This window comes from Rattus norvegicus, chromosome 1, assembly GCF_036323735.1.
Source record: "Rattus norvegicus strain BN/NHsdMcwi chromosome 1, GRCr8, whole genome shotgun sequence".
NCBI lineage: Eukaryota > Metazoa > Chordata > Mammalia > Rodentia > Muridae > Rattus > Rattus norvegicus.
Genome location: NC_086019.1, coordinates 103,669,046 through 103,682,424, shown reverse-complemented (window position 1 = coordinate 103,682,424; position 13,379 = coordinate 103,669,046). Strand labels below are relative to the sequence as shown.

The window sequence follows — 13,379 nt, the reverse complement described above, 5'->3', positions numbered from 1 at the left end:
AGGTGACAGCAGAAGGGGAGAGGCCCTGGCTAACAGTGTATGTTGATATGCAGAGGAGCTCAGCTTTCTCAGGAAAGAATGCGGCTGCTGGCCAGCAATGGGGGATTCTTAGTCAGAACCCAGGTTGTCCTTGAGGGACATAGGTGGTGGGCCACATAGGTGGTGGGCCAATGAGGCAGTTCCTTCTCATATTTTTCAGAATCCATTCCCACGTAGCTGCAGACCTTTGTGTAGGCTCTAGGCTTGGTGGTAGTATCTCAGGGGACATCACCCCAGGATACCAAGGGTCCTCTAGAGTCACCCTGTGGACACAGGGTATGGGTTTTCCTCAATATTTTATTCTAGGGAGTGAGAGGATGCACACCAACTCCTCCTGTCTCAACCTTCCAAGTTCTGGGTGACAGGTGTGCACCGCCCTGCCTGTTCTTCCTGGTGTTGGAGATGGAAGTCAGGTCACACTACCAACCAACCGAGTTACACCCCAACACACTGTCGCCCTTACTCTAACCAACCACTACTTTTCATCAATGAAATCTTGAAACAACCCAGCCCAGGAAACTCAAACACTAACCCAAACCTGATTCAACACAACCCAAGAGAACTCAGTCCCCCATGTTCAGTACCCAGCCCCCCTCAGTTCAAGTCAGATGCCCTCTGAAATCTAAATATCATCCTCATCTAAAGCCAAACTAAAGCTGTGCTCTTTAAACACAAACCAACTCTGGTCTTTGCTTATTTTTTACCCCTGTCACAAACCCACACCATCCAATGCCAACCAAAATATCCTCCCCATCCTGAGTCAAAACAAACTCCCTCCATGCCTTCCCAGACCATATAATCTGTTCCATGCCCCCATCTCTATCCCTCTTTCAACCTCACCATGATTCTAACTGATCCTGGAACTTCATCCACACTCAAACACAGAATTGTCTCTGCTCCAAAGCGAAGAAAATTCAAGGAACCCTCCTTGTCCTATTCTGTCTGAATTCAGTTTCCAACTTGACACAGACCAGGATCATCTGAGGCGTCTCAATTGAGAGGTTGCCCAGAGCGTGTCTGTGGGAAGTTGTCTTGATCGCTGGTCCAATAGTTTCCAACCCACTGTGGGCACCATCCCTAGGCAAATGGGACTTGGCTGTGTAAGAAATTGAGAGATGTCTCACTGATTAAGAGCACTGGCTACTCTTGCATAGGACTCAGGTTTGATTCCCAGCACCCACAAGGCAGTTCAGAACTATCTGTAATTTCAATCTCAAGGCCATCTTCTGACCTTCCTGTGCACTACAGACTTGTGATGCACAGACATACATACATGCAGGGGAAATACTCATACATGAGAGGGGGGTCTAGCTGAACAGGAGTCAGTGAGCAAGCCAGCGATGGTTTCTGCTGTGGTTCACCCTTGATTTCCTGCCCTGACTTCCCTCAATGGCAAAGAATAAGGTGTAAGCTAAATGATTTCCTTCCTACCCAAGATGCTTTTGGTCAGAGTATTTTATCACAGCAACAGCAAATTAAGCTAGGATACATCCCATTCCCTCCTTTACCCAGGAGTCTGTGCCACCGCCCTCAACACAGTCACAGAAAATGGTGGGCAACAGGCAACCAACCGGGGTAGTACTCATTGCAAGATGCCTCAGAGATAATGCTGATGTTGGCACAATGCAATGTATCAGGGAGTCTCACTGAAGAGAACAGATGGCTTAGAGTATATTCAATCCCTTTGCTCCTTGTCCCCTCCATTCAAGAACCCCAGAGGACAGCATTGCTGGAATTCCTACACCCAGCCCCATCCATCCACTGACCTTGTGACCTGTGACTCCCTGTGGCTCCAGGTTTGTTGTATGATAACAGGCCCCACCACCTGACACCACACAGTCCTCACCTATGAGGGAGCAACATGTGGACAGAGCCACTGGGCACAGCTTGGGTGTTAGACTGGCAGGCTGGAAAAGTCCCAACAGCATGATGCCATGCCAGTGGGTGCGAGCCTTGTAGCTTGGATGTGGGATGATGCGAGAGACAGAGCACAGTTGTTCTGGGGCATCGAACTTTCGAAGGTCGTGCTCTCCCAGGTGCACTCTCATGAAGCTGTGTGAGAGAGTAAGAGTAGACAAAGTGGTCAGAGTGGATGATCTGGGATTTTCTGAGAACTTTTTTGTTTTCTCAAGTCCTTGAAGCCAGTGGCTACAACCGGGACCCCTTCAGAGACCAGGAGTTTCTGGGTGTGATGTTTCATGCTTTTAACCCCAACACTTGGGAGTCAGAGGCAGGTGGATTTTTCTAAGCCTGGTCTACACAGTGAGTTCTAGAGAAAACTGGGTTTCACAGTGAGACTCTGTCTCAAGAGCAAACAAAGAAACAAATAAACAAAATCAAAACAATGAAAAAAAGAAAACCAGGAGTCCCAAATGAGGTAAACAAGTAGAATTTAGGCTCCAGGTTGGGCCCCTTTCCTTCCTTCAGAATAGAAAATGCTCACTGCCCTGACCCCTTCTGCATCAGGGGTCCAAAAGATGGGGCATTTACCATCTTCTCTTTCTCCTTTAGGAATGCACAGCAGTTGAATCCACTCCCTCCCCACCCAGGGCCTTCACCTCCAGCCTACCCATCTTTCAGAAACCAAGAACTTGGGTTACTTCCCCACCAAAGCCACAGTCTATGATCACAAACCTAGAAGTTTCCAGTTGTCGTCACACACCCCGGCCCCCATACCCTTCCTTTATACCGAGTTTGGCAGTGGGCAGCAGTCAACACCCAGTGTGGGGAGATGAGGAATGCACCACAATTGAAGCAGCCACAAGAGGGCCACTTGCCATGGCTGTGAATGAAGCACACACTCCTCTTCTAACACCTTGTCACCATCCTGTGCTGTGGAGAGATACAGGTAGAAGATCTCTCCCCATCTCTGGCTTTTCAGGATTCCTGCCTCCTCCTCACCCTATCCTCACAGGCTTCACCCAAGTCATTTGTTTATTAAGAAATTGCTGGGTGTGTCATTGCTCCTCCTAGCCAAAAAAATAAAAAAAAAGAAAAATCCCTGCTAGGTTTGGGGATGGCTCCTGGGTAAGGCACTTGCTGCCTGAAGACCCAGTTTGGATCCCCAGCACCCACATGAACAGTCAGGTGTTGCAGCACAAGCCTGCAACCCTACTGCTGGAGCCTGGGGGAGGGAGACAGTTGGATCCCAGGGCTGGCTGACCAACTAGTGTAAAGGTCTGTGAGAAACCCTGTCTCAAACAAAAGAAAGGAAAAGAAAAAAATGGAGGGCTAAAGAGATGGCTCTTGGGTTAAGAACCCAGATTACTTTGCTGAAGGCCTGATTAAAGTTCCTAGCACCAAAATGATGGTTCACAACTTGTAACTCTAGTTTTAGGGGATTTGACACTTTCTTTTGGTATACAGGAACACCTACAAACACACATGTGCACATGTGCATGCACATTTTTGAATGCCTGCATTCCTATGAACACGTGTGATTAAAAAGGAAATAAATTCTTAAAACAAAGAGAAATAAATAAGAAGTGACAGAGGCTCTGGCCTCCACACACACTGCACCTATGAGTATACATGCGTATCACACGCACACACACACACACACACACTCAGACACACACATACACACACACATACACACACACACAGGCAAACACACACACACATGCATACACAAACATACTTCCACTTGTCTTGAAGTTCTATATTCTGGTTTTGACAGTTGCTTCCTGTACTTGCAGTGAGGACTTGACTCCTATGTTTGCATGTGCGCATGTCCATGGGAGTACACATGTGCCTATGAGGTCAGAGGACAACCTCAGTGTCATTCTTCAGGCAGATGTACCTCGAGTACTGGGATAGATTACTCTCACTGAACCTGTGCTCATTGACTGTGTTAGGCTGGCTGTCCAGTGACCCTCGGGAACCCACTGGGTCTATGCCTACTACCCAGGGCTGCATTATGGCTTATGACAGGTTCCGAGGGTCAAACACAGATCTGCAAACCTGTACAGTAAGCAGCTCACTGACTGGACTCTCACTGACTGACCTGTCTCCCCAGCCGGACTTTGGACTCTTGGGGTTTGTTTTTCTCAATACTAAAAAGTGGGTACGGTCATGAAACTCAGAAGGGGCCTATGGGTGTCTGTGTGTGGTGATTTGTGCCTGAAGCATTCTAAGTCCTTGAAACACTATGAATTGATTTATTCATTCAGTGTTTTGAGGCAAGGTCTCACACTGTTGCACAGCCTGGCTTAAAACTTGTAACTGGGGCAGTCTGAACCAATGAGTCTTCTCTATTTGGTTCCTTAGGTTCTGGGATTATACTTGCTACTTTAAACAAAGGACACCCGTTTATTTATGGAGGTGTCCATGAGGATTTTCAGGTTGGTGATGGTAGGTATGGCTGAAGTATGACAGACATATGTGCAGATCTAGTTACAACATCAAATCCACAATTTAAAGGCTGGGGACATGAAATAGTAACTGGGAATGTCCTTGCCTTGCAAGCACAAGGAATCCAGTAAAAAGTCTGGCTTGGTGGTGCATGCTTATAACTCCATAAGCTACAGTGCCTGAAGGCAATCAGATCCCTGGAGCTCACCTGGGCTAACCAGTGAGCAATGCACCTCTTACAAACTCTGCATTAAAAAACAAAGGTGGTGCTGGAGAAATGGCTCACTGGTTAAGAGCACAGGCTGCTCTCACAGAGGATCCAGTGTCAATTTCCAGAAACCACATGTTGCCCATGACTCTCTGTAATCCCTGTTCCAGGGGATCTGATGGCCTTTTCTGACCAATGAGGGCACCAGGCACACACACTGTGCACATATATGAATACAGACAAAACATTCCTTCAGATAAAATAATAAAATGATGCAAGGCAGGCAGTTCCTGACATTTATGTGCACATACTGGATGTATAGACATTTGCACACAAAGAAAAAATGTATTTTAAACACAAGCCATTTTGAAGAACTCAGGGACTCATACACTCACATGTAGAGTGAGTACTCAGATATCCCCATTCCTCCACCAACCCAGACCACATACAGATACCACCAGATACAGAGCTGCGATGTTAAGGTCAAGAAAACTAGCAGGAGAGCACAGACAGGGCAACAGGACAACTAATGTTTAAGGACACTCTTTGAAGTTCACAAGGGGTGGGGGGACCTTGTTCTTGCCTCCTAACAGGAACACACACACACACACACACACACACACACACACACACACACACACACAGAGAGAGAAAGACAGAAACAGAGACAGAGAGAGACAGAGAGACAGAATGAGAAGAAGAAGAGAGAGAGAGCTAAAGAGAGACAGAAAGAGACAGAGAGAGGCAGAGAGACAGAGACAGACAAACACACAGATAGAGACAGAGACAGACACACATAGAGACTAATATAATCAGGACACTACAGCAATGTTCTTGCCCCACTCTTCCAAGGTCAAGATCATGACAGACACCTACACCTGTCCTGGACTATTACAACCAAGCCATCTGTCTACACTGTGCCCTCTACCTTCCAAGGTCAGGATTACAGGCAAGGACCTGAGAGGCTGTGGGAGTGCTGATGTGGCAGTTGAGGGGCTTAACAGAAGAAGGGTGAGGTTGCCCTGTGGAGGAGGGAACTGGCTGAACAGTTGGGCATTGAGCTGCACCTAGCCGGTCCCAGCTGGAGGAGGGTGGAGGCTCTGGCTGGGTGCAGCAGACAGCTGAGGCAGAGCCCAAGGAGAGCCCAAGGGGAGGCTTGGCCACCATGGGGGAAGGCTGAGAAGCCTATGCAGAGGTCATGTGGGGAATAGGAGGATCGTTAATGGACACTGCTTACAGATTTCTGCAGGGCAGAAAGCATTAGGTTACATTGAAAATTTCCACAAGAAGTGTGATAGAGTTTGGTCTGTGGTTGGACTGTCACCCAGGGTGACCTTGGTTTATGTGCCATCCCTGATTCCAACCAGCTCCTTAGTAAATGAAGGCAATAGTCATCCTTCCACAATGTGAGTCCCAAACTCCATTATTCAGGCCTGATAGCAGGTATCATCTGTGTCATCTCACATGTTCTGAACTTATTTTGGGGGAAAGGTTTTCTCACTAAACATTGAGCTTAGAGACTGGCTGGACTGGGTGGCCAGCAAGCCCCAGGGTTCCCCTGTCTCCACCTCCCTTCTCTGGAGTTTTACCAGCATGCAGCAGGGCTTTCCATGTGGGTACTGGGGATCTAAACTCAGACACTCATGCTTACACAGTAAGTGCTGTATCCACTGGGTTTTTCCCAAATCCTCTCCCTTACACGATCACTGTGTCCTCTTGGGAGATGGTGCTTGGGCTTCCTTAATAGAGAGAAAATTAAGCTCAGATAGGGGCAAAAGCTATGTAGAAGGCCATGGTGAGGAGAGTCTAGAGTTCACATTCCCAGCTTCCAGCCACCTCTTTGGAACACGATAGTGCCAGGAGAATTTATTATAACTGGGGCATACTGAGGGCTCCTGATGGATCTTGGGGAGGAGTTTGAACTAAGTTTTCCAGTAGGACATATTATTATATGCTGCCCAGGCACATACTGCCTCTAAGACACACAAAGTGACAACCTAGGAGCTCTCACACCCTGCCAAGTATTGTCCAGGGTTTGGGCTTTGGGAGTGTGCCTTCCCCACCCATTAGCATTGATATCATCTGCATGTCCTCTTGCCTGCACCAAGCTGGTTGCAGTTATCCTCTTGGGCCAACAGAGTAGAGGCAAAAATGTAGGTTAGCCAGTTCAGTGACTCTGTTCCAGGAACTTGACTGATATAGAACTGATGATTACACCAGCCGGTTCAGCAACTCTCTCCCAGGAACTAGCTGATCATAAAGTTAGATTGCAATCTTGAAAACAATCTTGAGAAACATGAAGCATCTCCTTGTGATTTTTCACGTATTCTTGACATTTTCCAATGATGCTATCCCTACCCGCTTGGGTTGTGGCTTCTTCCTTTAAATACCCCTTCCCCCAGCTACTCAGGGTCGAACTCCTCTACCTCTGCATGGGATATGAGTCTCGACCCTAGTGCACTGGTTCCTATCAATAAACCTCATGGGATTACAAAAGGACGGTCTCTCATGAGTTCTTGGGGGTGTGGGGTTGTGTCATCCCGAGATTTGAGTGAGGGTCTCCCTGCTCCGGGAGTCTTTCACAGGGTTGCTCCTTGGGTGTGAAGCAGTCTTGGTTGACTGTGAGATTCTTAGGCTGGGCTGATGGGAAGGTACAGACCATGCTGTGGTACAGTGAGGTAATGCCTGTGAAGTATGTGTGCAAATCATAAAATCAGGCTAATGGGTAAAAACCAATTAAGATACATGGTTACGACATTTGCTCTGGAGCAAGGTGGACTGAGTTTAAATCCTGTTCAGACACATAATACTTCGTGCCTTTGAGCATATCACTCAGTCTTTCTGTGCCGTGTTTTCCTCATTTAAGAGGCAGGAATGGTAAGTCCCCTCTACAGCAACATTGGTGGCTGGGGTTCCTGCTGCCTGGAAGTCAGTGCTGAGTTACAGTATCTGGGCACAGAACTCATGGGAATAAATAAAGTCAATGGAAGAAGATACTTTGTTTTTGAGTCATACTTTCTTTTTGTTTTTCCGCCCAAGGATTTTCTGTGTAGCACTGGCTGTCCTGGAACTCAGTCTGTAGACCAGGCTGACCCCAACTCAGAAATCTCCCTGCCTCTCCCTGCCTCCCAAGTGCTGGGATTAAAGATGCTCACCACCATCCCTGGCTGTTTCTTTTTAATCTGACAGACATGACATCCTGTTCTGTATCCCTAAAGCCCCTCGACCACAACCCTGTTTACAGTTGAGGGACTGGAGGGATGGGAGAGGTGAGTGAGTGTGGGAGGCCCCAGTGTGAAGCAGCACCACAGAGCCAGGAACAGGGGTTCTGTTGTGCTGTGCAAAGTGAATAAAAGTCGGTTTTGCACTTAGAGGAATTAGCCACTAGGTGGCACCAGGAAGTCTTTTTCTCTATCTGAGGGAAGAGGGAGCTGTCTTGATCCTTGTGTCAGAGGAACAAGTGTGGGAAATTGTCCTGTGTTTGAGGGAAAAGGCTGAACTCTGGCCCCGTGGTTCTCGGTAGGAGAGCTTGGGTCTGGGTCCCTGGGTCTAAGGGATGAGGGCTTGTGTGTGGACCCCTGGGATTAAGAAAGGGGGATCCTGGTCCTAGAGCTTTGGGTCTGAGTGATTGAGGGCTGGGGTCTGAACTAAAGCAGAACCTCTGGAGTCTGCACTCCAGGGTTGCTTTAGGAAGGATAGTCTTGCACAAAAATATGAAGAGCATTTGAAAGTGTAGGCTGAGTACAGGCGCCTGTCTGCCCCAGGATCTAGGACCGTGTACTCTTGTCTTCCCCAACGTTTCCCAGGCAGTGAGGACTTTCTGCTCTGAGTGCCTTAAGCCAAGTTGTGGAGCCTGCTTTCTATTAAAGGAACTGCAATCTGTTGATGCCCACACCGACAGGGCACTGAGTACTGGGCATAAGCCTGCGGGATTAAAAAACACACACATGCAGGTTATTCCTGTTAAGAAAGAATGTCCTTCTGTAGCTTTATTTACTAAATATATACCCCAAGTTGACCAGGTGGAAAAACCCGGGAAGCACAATGGGAAACCCAGGCTCAAGACTTCTGTAACAAAAGAATGAATACGTGCCCCAAATTTACTGGGGAGAAATCTAGGAAGACCAGCCTAGATCCCAAAAACAAAAGACTGGGAAGACAAAAGGCATGAACCAATTGACCATTGCCCAGATGTGTGGATACCAGGCCAGGCTGTTCCTTTGTTAGGAACAAAAGGCTTCAACATGCATCATCAGGGCTCAGCAGGGGTCAAACCCTGCAAGGGACCCAGAAGGGTCTGACAAGGGGGTGAAACACTGCAGGGCACCCCGTAGGCTGTGACAGCTGTCCCCAGAGAGCATTCAGTAGGGGGACATGTTTGAGATGAGTGTGGGATTCAATCTGCCAAGGTCCACGAGTCACCTTCTAGGCTGGGCATGAGACCCAGTGGCTACAGCCCTCAGAAGGGTGTCACCATCCATGAGAGCAGAGTCGTCCTCAGCATTTCCCCTCTCCATGGTCTGTCCTACAGGCATTGATGGCTTCTGTCCCCTCCTCTCCATGCTGGCTAGTTTAACTTGACACAAGCTAGAGTCATCTGAGAGGTTTGGTGGTGGTCTTACATCACAGCCATAATAACTCTAACCAGGACAGCATGGCTGTGAGCATAGCAGCTGCGGAGCCATGGGCACAGCTAGCGTACCACTGTGGATGACAGCTGTGCTCACAGTGTAGCTTCAATAACCACAACACGCATGTTCGTATGCATATACTAATATGCAACATTGAGACATCTTTGGATGTAAAATTAGATCTAATTCAGCCTCCAGTGTAAATCTGGATGTCTCATGTCCCATGAGCAAATATTTGCACATAGAGTCTGGATGTGCAAGGAGGGAGTCCCAAAAAGTTTGCCCTCGAAGGAGGGGAAAATGCTGACATATACTGAGGCCACAACTCTGTGCCTCAGAGTTGGTTGGAATCTGATCTAATGTGTCCTTAGATGTTGGATCTCTGGGGCTGAGTCTGCAATTCCAAATCTCCACGAAAGGGCTTTGTGGGCCCCAAGAGCTTTGTGAGTGAGAGACAGAATTAGTCTTTGTTCTACTTAATCTGTGAGACATCCATTGTTTTTAAGGGTACATGGAAGTTCTGTGTTTGCGTGTGAATGATAATGCCCGAAATACAGGACCTCCTCTGTGAAAGTGATTTTTTCCTCAAGGGAACATGGTATATTTAAGATTCATAGGATTAGTCACCGTGTGTGTGTGTGTGTGTGTGTGTGTGTGTGTGTGTGTGTGTGTGTGTGTATACTGAGACATATTCACAGAGCTAAACAAAGAGAGTACAGGGTCATCCAGTCATCCACCCCAAAACCCTCCACTGTAGAGATTCAGAACTGCAGACCCAGACTGTAGAGACCCAATATTCATACACCAACCTGCTAGATCAGATTCCAGGAACCCTCAGTGTCCTTAGAAGGTGAGAGCTGGAGAAGATGTAAGACAAGAGTCAGGTGGAGGCTGAGACTCTCACTCACAGGACTGAACCTTAGAGACTGTGGCAGACAGTGATGGAGGCAAGGGGCCTGGCAGAGAGGATCGGAGAGAAGGTTAAACTGTGTTCAGTGGGATCCTGGTAGGTCCAGCACAGAGCCCTACCCCAGACACCATGATGTTCATCTTCATTGGAGAGGGCCTTCCTGTCTCCCTGTGTCTCTGGACACCCTGTATGGCCTCACAGCTCCTCTTACCCCCTTTACCCCGGACTCCCCATGTTTCTGCTGCTCTGTCTTGATGGTTCACAGTCCTGGGTCACTGCACACTGTCCTCATTGCTGTGAAGACCACGCCACTGCCTGTGCTGTTCTCCTGGGATGAACATTCTGGAAGATTCCTGTTTGCAGGTATGGCCCTTGTCACAGGATTTTCATGAAAATGTGTGTCTGTGGAGTGTAGACTGTAATGGATGCTGACAGCCTGTGCCTGGTCAGTGTAGTCAAGTATTTTCCAGGGATGGGGCCAGCTCACACATGGAGCTCCCTAGGGAGCCTTCTGATCTAAAATTAGACAGTTGACATCCTACCTAGTCCATTGCAAATAACCAATTACATGGTATTTCTCCTTTTCTTTTCCCCCTCTTTTTTGCCTCTCCCTCCTCATTTCTTTCCCCCTCTCCCCCCTTCTCTCCTTCCTGCTGTCCTTCCTCCTCTCCCTTCTTCTCTCCTTCCTCCTTTCTCTCCTCATTTCTCTCTGCTTTCTTCTCCTCCTCCTTCCCCTCTTTATTCCCCCTCTTATTTTTCTATGTTTTTTTTGGGGGGGTGCAAAGTCTCTCACTGATTCAGCTAGACTGCTTGGCTAACAAGCAGGAATCTGTCTCCCCTCTCCAGGAGACAAACGTTGTCATTCCTGGCTTTTATGTGCATGCTGGGGATGCCTACTCAGGTCCTTGCACTTGCACAGGGATCACCTTATTGACCGAGTCACTGACCTTGCCTAGATCCTCTAATCTTCACAATTTTCATTTTTAATTTTATTCAAATCTTCCTCCACAGTTGTTTTTCCGGCCTTGCTTAATGCTTACATGTTAGATATTATTGATATCTTCCCTTATCTCCATATATATATATATATATATATATATATATATATATATATATATATTAGGCATTCTTTCTTTTTTTTATCGTGTCAAGCCAGGAGAGGAAGAGAGGAAGAGAGAGAGAGAGAGAGAGAGAGAGAGAGAGAGAGAGAGAGGAGAAAGAGGAGAAAGAAGAGAGTCAGAGAGAGAGAGGAAGGAGGAGATTAGGCATTCTTTCTAAAAAGATTTTTAAAAATGATTTATTTATTATTATTTTAGGTGTATTGGTGTCTTTCCTGTATGTGTTTCAAATGCCCTGGAAGTGGAGTTAGAGGCAGTTGTGAGCCCCCTGTAGGTGCTGGGAATTGAACCTAGGTCCTCTGGAAGAGCAGCCAGTGGTCTTAACGGCTAAGCCATCTCTTGAGCCCCTTATTAGGACATTTCTAACCCAAAGTGGAATCCACCAAATGACCCTTCACATGCTTATGGTACACTCACCAAGACCTTTTCCTGGATTGTCCCTGGCTCCCCATGCCCTGTGATCTCCATCAAAAAGAATTCACCTGAGGTGCAGAGAGCTTTGTGTAGAAGATGGGAGTTTATTGCAGAGTGAGGCACTCAAGGGGGAGCATGGACTATGTCCTGGTCTACACTTTAGGCAGGCTTCACCCTATTCCCAAAGCCTCTAGGGCAGGCAGCTTTTCCTGGAGGACTTGGTTTTGTTGGTGTGACTCACAGGCCCAGTTGGATGGGGGAGTGGAGCATCCATGTTGTTTCTCAGCCTCCTTGTAGGGTATGATCTCACTGGACTTCAGCTCCTGGAGTAGCTCAGGCACCATCTCCTATCCCAGGGCCATAGCTGTGACTCAGACCCTGTCCTCCTGACCAGTAATACAGTCCCGAAGCCCATGCACTGGGTTCCATAGGTTGCTGACTGTGAGGGAGGGACCCAGTCGCACCCAGTGTCCTCCACAACAGCTTCTGTCTCAAAGTCTGTCACGAGGAGGCCTCAGAGGCCTCAGAGGAAGGCCACCCTGAGGTAGGCCCTCAACCTAGCTTCTTTCTCCATCAGTGGCCCCACCAGCAGTATCTCACAAAGTCCTCATATCCTGCCAGCCTTCCGGATGTTGATGCCACAATTCCATTCTCCTTAGGAGAACTGCAGTTCACTAAACTGCGTCACTCCTCAGCCTCATTCTACTTACAGTGGTGTGGTCCCATGTGCCCAGCCATGCCCTACTACTCAGCTGTGGTCTCTCTCTATCCCTATGACACACTCTATGGCCTCTCATGTCCAGTATGTAAGGCTGGGTATCCCTGTACCATGTGGATTTAGGGTGAGATTCTTTCTTGCACGAGGATGGGAAGAAAAAGCAATGGAGTGACCACCATGTCCCCAGTGAGTGTGGATCTGTCCCTACACATGCACTTTCTTCTGCATTCCCCCTCCGTGGTCAACAGATCACAGGATGTCACCAGGGCTGCTGTTTTCCTCAACCCTCCCTCTTCTCTTCCTCCCCACTCCTTTCTTTCCTTTCTCCTCTCCTTCCCCTCCTTTCCTCTCCCCTCCTCTTCCTCAGTCTTTCTTTCTTCATCTCCTGGATGGGAGAAGATTCCCAGAGGCAATGACACTCAACCTTGAGAAAACGCTGACTTGAGTTCCTTCTAGTACAATTTTGGGTGCCTGAGACTTTCCTGTCTGAGTGGGATCTCAGTCCAGTGGAGCCCTGGACATCAGTAGCAGTTTGTGGTGACAGCATGATTGTAAGTGTGAATGCGGATTTGGGTATCTGGGGTCCTGCTCTATGCCCTGCAGACCCTGGAGATGGACAGCATGTCAGTAGAGTGACCCTTTTGAGTACCGAGTAGAGGAAACAGAGCCCAGTGAGCATCCTGAACACCAGGTTTGCTGAGCTGCTGTTGATGGAATCCCTCTGGACTTGTCTTCGTGCACTGCTGTCTAAAGGAGCTTCTGACAGAGGGTGGGAATGGTAAGGTTTGCCTCTCCACTTCACAGTTCCCCTGAGAGTTTGCCTCTGGGTCCCTCTCTGCTCCCTGCCATGGTCTTCACCCATGGCACACCCTAGCTCCACATCTGTGACTGAGAGTCGCTCTGTTAATTGCGGCTCATTGTCACCAACACCCACTTAGAGAATAAGCTTCTCCACTCTGTTGTCACCCTCCTTTTCCCCAGCCTTGTG

At 48.1% G+C, this 13,379-nt stretch overlaps 1 pseudogene; it reads right to left on the bottom strand.

Moving 5' to 3' along the window:
* Positions 1–112: 112 nt before the first annotated feature.
* Positions 113–12,017, bottom strand: Klk15-ps1 (kallikrein-related peptidase 15, pseudogene 1; annotated as a pseudogene).
* Between the last annotated feature and the right edge of the window lie 1,362 nt (positions 12,018–13,379).